The sequence below is a fragment of the Mytilus californianus genome, unplaced genomic scaffold (genome assembly GCF_021869535.1).
Source record: "Mytilus californianus isolate M0D057914Y unplaced genomic scaffold, xbMytCali1.0.p SCAF_11, whole genome shotgun sequence".
NCBI classification, from domain to species: domain Eukaryota; kingdom Metazoa; phylum Mollusca; class Bivalvia; order Mytilida; family Mytilidae; genus Mytilus; species Mytilus californianus.
Window position 1 is genome coordinate 43,740,200 of NW_026262593.1, and position 6,823 is coordinate 43,747,022.

The following is a 6,823-nucleotide window of genomic DNA, read 5'->3' on the forward strand; positions in this document are numbered from 1 at the left end:
TTTACACCAAATTTGACCAAATTGGTACCGTCGTTTGTAGATTTTGGTGAAAACGGCTAAGTTTTCGAGTCTAAAAAAAAATAAAAATCCTCAAACAACTTGATTTCGCTATAGCAGGTGTGCAAACTTTCCGTGAGGTTTCAAGGGAAAATGGGGGTGTGGAAACCTTAGGAGCAGTTGATTAAATTCGAGTACACAAAATTGGTACTGTCTAATGTAAATTTTCTGTTTTTTTTTCACTTTTCAAGTCTAAAAAAAGGGAAAACAATTCCATAATTGTAGGTGCACAACATTAATATGTGGAAGCTATACTGATATATTTTTTTTGTTTTTATACATTGAAGTTATTCCAGTTTGTTCTTTGCATTGTACAAGATTGTGTATCCTCGTAATCAGGTAAGTAATTGAATCAGTTGTTTCTTGCTATATAGATTAAATGCTCTGAAAATCAGATTCCAAATTCATTCTTATTCTGTGTAACTTGAGGTATATACAGTTCAATTGGAAACCAAACATATACCACATCGACAGACACTAAAACAGTGTTGATTAAATTAAACAGAAACTATAAAAAATCCAATCTGATTTAATAAATAGTAAAATAACAAAAATACCGAACTCCAGAGAAATTCAAAACGGAAAGTCCTTTATCAAATGGAAAAATCAAAAACTCAAACACATCAAACGAATGGAAAATAACTGTCATATTCCTTACTTGGTACAGGCATTTCCTAATGTAGAAAATGGTGGATAAAACCTGGTTTTAAAGCCAGCGAAACCTCTCACTTGTATGACAGTCATATAGAATTCCATTATATTGACAACAATGTATGAGGAAAACAAACAGACATAATTGGTAAACATGTCAAAAATTGGGGTACAGCAGTCAACATTGTGTTATATAATCTTAATCACTATAAAACAAATAACTATTTCAACAAAGAAAAAAAAGGGTATATAGACACTCTATAGACAAAGAACATACGCACAAATGAAAGACAAGAATACAAAAATGACCATAGCATAATAACACATTGGCGGGATGTACAAATACCTAGCGAAGCGTGGACATGGGATCTGTATTTCTTTCAAATTGTCAAAGATCTGCCATCAAAGCCCGACTACAAATAAAAAATACATTAACATATAACGTGAAATGACCAGTAAAGAGGTTCGTTACATGGAATAGACGAATAAATATGTGGCGGGGTGCTATAAACTATAGTTTTTAGATATCAAACCTCCCCCTTAAACATAATAAGTCAAAACAAAACATATTGTGTATATATGTATTGTCCGATCCTATTCGTCTCTTTGAGCAAATAAAATCGTTATAAACCAATACTATTATGTATACAGTATCAAAGAATGCTCCCAGTTAATGAAAGTAAGCTTACAATGGATATTTTATAGTGTGTCTTTCTATGCTGTGATGTTACACTATTGTTTCATGTAAGGCGAAGGTTGGTGCCTATTAAAACGTTTAAACCCGCTGCATTTGTTTGCACCTGTCCTAGGTCAGGAACCTGATGTTCAGTGGTTGATGTTTGTTGATGTGGTTCATAAGTGTTTCTCGTTTCTCGTTTTTTATATAGATTAGACCGTTGGTTTTCCTGTTTGAATGGTTTTTCACTAGTAATTTTTGGGCCCTTTATAGCTTGCTGTTCGGTGTGAGCCAAGGCGCCGTGTTGAAGGCCGTTCTTTGACCTATAATGGTTTACTTTTACAAATTGTGACTTGGATGGAGAGTTGTCTCATTGGCACTCATACCACACCTTCTTATATCTATTTACAGTATACTTAACCGCCTGAAATGAAATCATGTCGTCAAATACTCTAATATCGGTTGTTTTATTACATAGACAATTTTATAAAGCAACGTCATAAGAAGTTCGGAAAAACACAATTCTGTACAATGCCTAGAAAAGAATGTACAGAATTCCATGACAGAAAAATAAAAGAAAGAATAGTTCAAAATATATATAAGAAGATGTGGTATGAGTACCAATGAGACAACTTGGTCTTTACATATTAAAAAGCCCACAATTTGGCTTTATCTCCAATGTCTTTTTCCATTAAAATGAACAAACGGAAATCTTGGAATAAATGAATGAGACAGCAACAACATAAATAAACTCAAATAACATTTACAGATGAACAGTCGGTCTTTAACTATAGAGAGTTGTCATAACTATATGTCAAACTCTTATGTTTATCAGCCCATGCCTAGAAAAGTTATCAACAAATTTAGTAGGGGCCACCAAAAATATGCCATTAACAGCAATTCTTTCAAGGATATGAAACACTTTAATGTAACGGATGACAACCAGTCTCAATATTCCTACAATATGACATGTAGAGTACCCCCTCTCCCAACCTCTATCAATAGAGTGAAAAATACATCAAGATTGAAAATGGAAGTATGATATGACATGCTGGATTCTGATATGTCATTGGAATTTGTCTTTTAAATCTTTCTTTTTGATTTAATAGACTTGTTGATAAAGGTCTTGTACTCTTTGGAGGAACATCAATTAGCTTATTTATAGTCTGAAGTACCACTAAAATGCTATTAATCCCATTTCGAAGGTTTGCCTATTCCTGTCCGTCATTTTGCTCACAATACATCTTGTTCTTCTGCATTTAAGTTACGTACTAGTTTATTCTGACAATTGCACAAGATCATATCTTTTTTTATTACTTATGACTTTGTTGTATGAATCTATACTCTAAAGTACAAAGACATGCTGAATTAACACACTCAATTTGCCACCTCTATCAGTCCGTAGACAACGCTCATTATAGACTTATCATGATCCAGATCTTTCATCGTCTAGTCGCGATGCCATCACACCATTATAATACCTGCAGATCTAAGACCAGACTGAAACTCCATCAACTCACTTTTGGACACATGCCATCTAAAGATACAATATACACTATTTTTTTGTTTTGTTTTCCGCAATGGAACACTCATTTCAATAATTCAGTTTCCCGGGCTTCAGTGGACATCTTAAATAGAAAACAACAGTCATTCTGCTGTAATCTCATTTGAATATACACCCTCCTGTACATAATTGTAACCATTTGATTTGTTCATCTACAGTACCAGAAACATATATATACTACATGTCTTATGTCTCTGACAGAACCAACCAATTTTGTACAAAATAGCGCTGAATTTCCTGGCCACATACTTTGATTAATTTATGTAAATAGGTCATGAATATGAAAAATAAGAAGATATGTGGTATGATTTCCAATAAGACAACTCTCCACTACAGAACAAATGACGCAACATGCAACAGTAATTTTTCATCAGCCTGATTGATGACATACCTAAAATTTATGAATGAAATTTAAGATCCGTCTAAAAAAACGATTTGGTAGTAGTTCGGCCAAACAAGAACATAATGAAAAAATATATTGCTTTCAGCACTGCAAATTCTATGGAATAGCTTACCAAAGAACATTTTAAAACTTCTTCTTCTTCTTCCGATTATGGGAAAGACTCCGGTGCCGGAGTGTAGAATATCCGCCCGAAAACAGCAACATCTTAAAGTTTATGTTTATTTAAATTTAAATGCTTCAAATATCTCCGTAAAGTCACATAGAGATAGATTGCTTATCAACATTAACACTATGAATGATATTAACATAAGTATATATGTAACAGCCACTATGTTCCGTCAGTTACTTTGTTCCGTCGGAACTTTTCAACTAGTTATTTCGTTCCGATGGAACTTTCCAACTAGTTGTTTTATTCCGAGTGCAGTCGAAAAGTTCCGGAAAAAAGTAGCTAGTTGAAAAGTCCCGGAACAAGGTAGCTAGTTGAATAGTTCTGGCGGAACAGAACAACTAGTTACATCGTTCCGAATATACCATACTAAGTATTTCGTCCTTTTTGTAGAAATAGGGGGAAGAATGAGTATCAGTATATATATAAGAGCAAATCATTAATTTACAAGAATACCCAACGCACTGAAAGGGGTTTCTTTGGGGACAAATATGCAAAATTTAAGTTGTATTTCATAGCTCACATAAAACGGAATAAGTTGCATTATCATGCAAATTTAGTATTCATAGTACCCTCGAGAGAGGGAAGAATACCCCCTCCTCATGTGGTTCTTTGCATCAATTCTCCAAATGGAACTTTGTGACTGGTTGACAAGTTCTGTTGGAATTTTTGGGCTAGTTTGTTAGTTCCGGTTTTGACTTATTTGCCAAAGAGGAACTTTGTGGCTAGTTGGTAAGTTCCTTTTGACTTTTGTAATCAGTAACTTGGTTTCCCTTTGAAAGGTTCAAATATAATATGTTGCGCTTTTACTTTGCATCAATTCTCCAAATGGAACTTTCTGCCTGGTTGATAAGTTCCGTTGGAACTTTTGGGCTAGTTTGTTAGTTCCGGTTTTGACTAATTTGGCAAAAAGGAACTTTCTAACTAGTTGATATGTTCCGTTCATTTTCATTTCCTATCACGCGCTTGTTAGAGATCAAGGACCAGATCAAACAGAGAATAATGACCACTTACCCATGTATTGGTAACTGGTCATATATGAGTAAGTGTAAAAGAAGTGTTCTCAGTCCATTTTCTTGGGTTAGTCGCCTCGATTCCACCTTTTATTCCTAACTCCGATCTCTGTCAAATTGATTGATCATAAAAAAAATGTATTTGCGCCCAACTTCCGACTGCCAACTGCATGATGCTAATATTGACCAAAATCTTAGCTTTTAATACAGCATGTTGCTTCTTATGCATTCAGTGTCTATCTTTCCGTTTCAGAAAGGGTCTGTAAATTTAGCAAATGGGAGCCAATTATGCCATGTAAACCACTGATGTAAACTGTAAATTAAGTCCGCTCATGACGCTGAGAATAATCATGGTTATTTTGCTTTCATATTTTTGTCATTGTCAATTTTTTTGGAAGGGTATTTGTGGGGAGATTTTCGAATATTGTAAATTTTGATTGGTGTTGGAATATTTTTTGGGGGTTATTTGTGTTTTTGTAACTTCTTAAAATATCCCGATGGGAACAATGATTCTAGTCATGATTGCTGCCATCAGGGACTTTCTAGTATAGAAAGTCCCTGCTGCCATCTAAAATCGACCCAAACTCTTCCCTATGTTTATTGGTATGCCATTCTGTTTTGTTGAACATGTTCTCGTCCTGATAATGATTATGCATGACACGTTTGTAACTAGATGTCAATCAATCATTCAATTGACCAATCAATCAATCATGCAAATACATGTATATGTATAGTTACAAGGGGGAATTCAAAGCCTATTGTTCTGTTTGGGGTATGACCTGGCTGCTTACCCTTCTGGAGCACCTGAAGTCGCCTAAGTTTTTTCGGGTCCGTGTTTCTCATTTGTTTTTAGTTTTCGATGTTATATGTTGTCAACACTTCTTTTTATGAATGTTTTGATTTGGTAAATCTCTAATAGTCAATGATATTAAGAGGATATAACGTATTTAATGATAGTACTCCAATCCAACATGTTATTGACTGCGAGTCCGCACCCCCCCTTTTTTTCGTTTGGATTTGTTCATATCAATGTACCTAAAAATCCTCTGGAAAACCTTTTAAATAACCTTTTTGTTAGTTTTTCATAAATTTTGATGCACAATACAAAACAATAGAAAAGCAAAGACACATACCAAGTATATGTTTATTTTTTAACAATACGAGTTGTCCACTTTCCCCATCGTAATGGGGTAAGTGGACACCTCGGTTGTTATCGTCTTTTTCAAGAAACGAAAACAAATTTATTCCTTGTAGACCATATAATGATGCATTTGTTGTGGCTATTGAATTATAACTAAGCTTAAATGGGGTTTGTGTGCACTGTTCTGCTTTAGAATATGTTTTATGCAAATTTATGTTTTTTTAATGAATGCTATGACGTCATATTGCAAGCTACTTGCAACGCGGCACCGCTTCTTCTATTTCACAAAGCAGCAATTTTCCGCACAGATAAATAAGTTTTTGGGTTTAATCGTAATCCTTGATATCCAAGTTAGATCAAGTCAAGTTATTTTCAACGGAAGCCCACAAACATTTATTGTAAAAGACAATTTTGAGAAAAGTACATATTTGGTGGGTCTCATTGGGGTCTAAGCGTGACATATCCAGAAATCAACGCCACTTTGCTTATTTGAATATTATACTAAAGAAATCGGATACGGGTCACGGAAATTATATTGAAATGATAGGGAATGTAGAAAAAATGTCTGTTTTAACTTTGATTTAAGTGATAGACAGGTTGCCGGGGCAGAAAATAAATATACACAACAATATACACCATTTAAACGAAATATAATGACTGGCGTTGCAAAAATCAAGGTTCCTGAGCTATTTTAAAAATCGAAGCGAGAGGCTTTTTACATTGCAGTATAAAATACAGGCTAAAATGGCTGAAACGTCAAATTTGCAAACTTCTAGTTGAAAATTGGCTAACAAGGTCATTAGAAATACAATGAGAGAATCCATTCCGTTCGCGCCCAATCACGTTCGCCCCCATACACGTTCGCCCCCTTTTCAATTTCGCACCCTACACGTTCGCACCCAAAGTCCGTTCGCACCCTACACGTTCGCGCCCTATTTTTATTAGTGAGATTCTGACGACCAGTATTTTATTTTTGTGTTGAATAATTTTTAATCATGTTTTGGTTAGTGTATTGTTATAAATATTTTTTTTCATTGTTTCTAGTAAATAAAGTGCGAATCTGACAACGTTATTTTGGTGTTGAATAAATGGTAAGTGTATCGCTATAAATATATTTTTTTTCATTGTTTCTAAATATAGTGAGATTCTGAC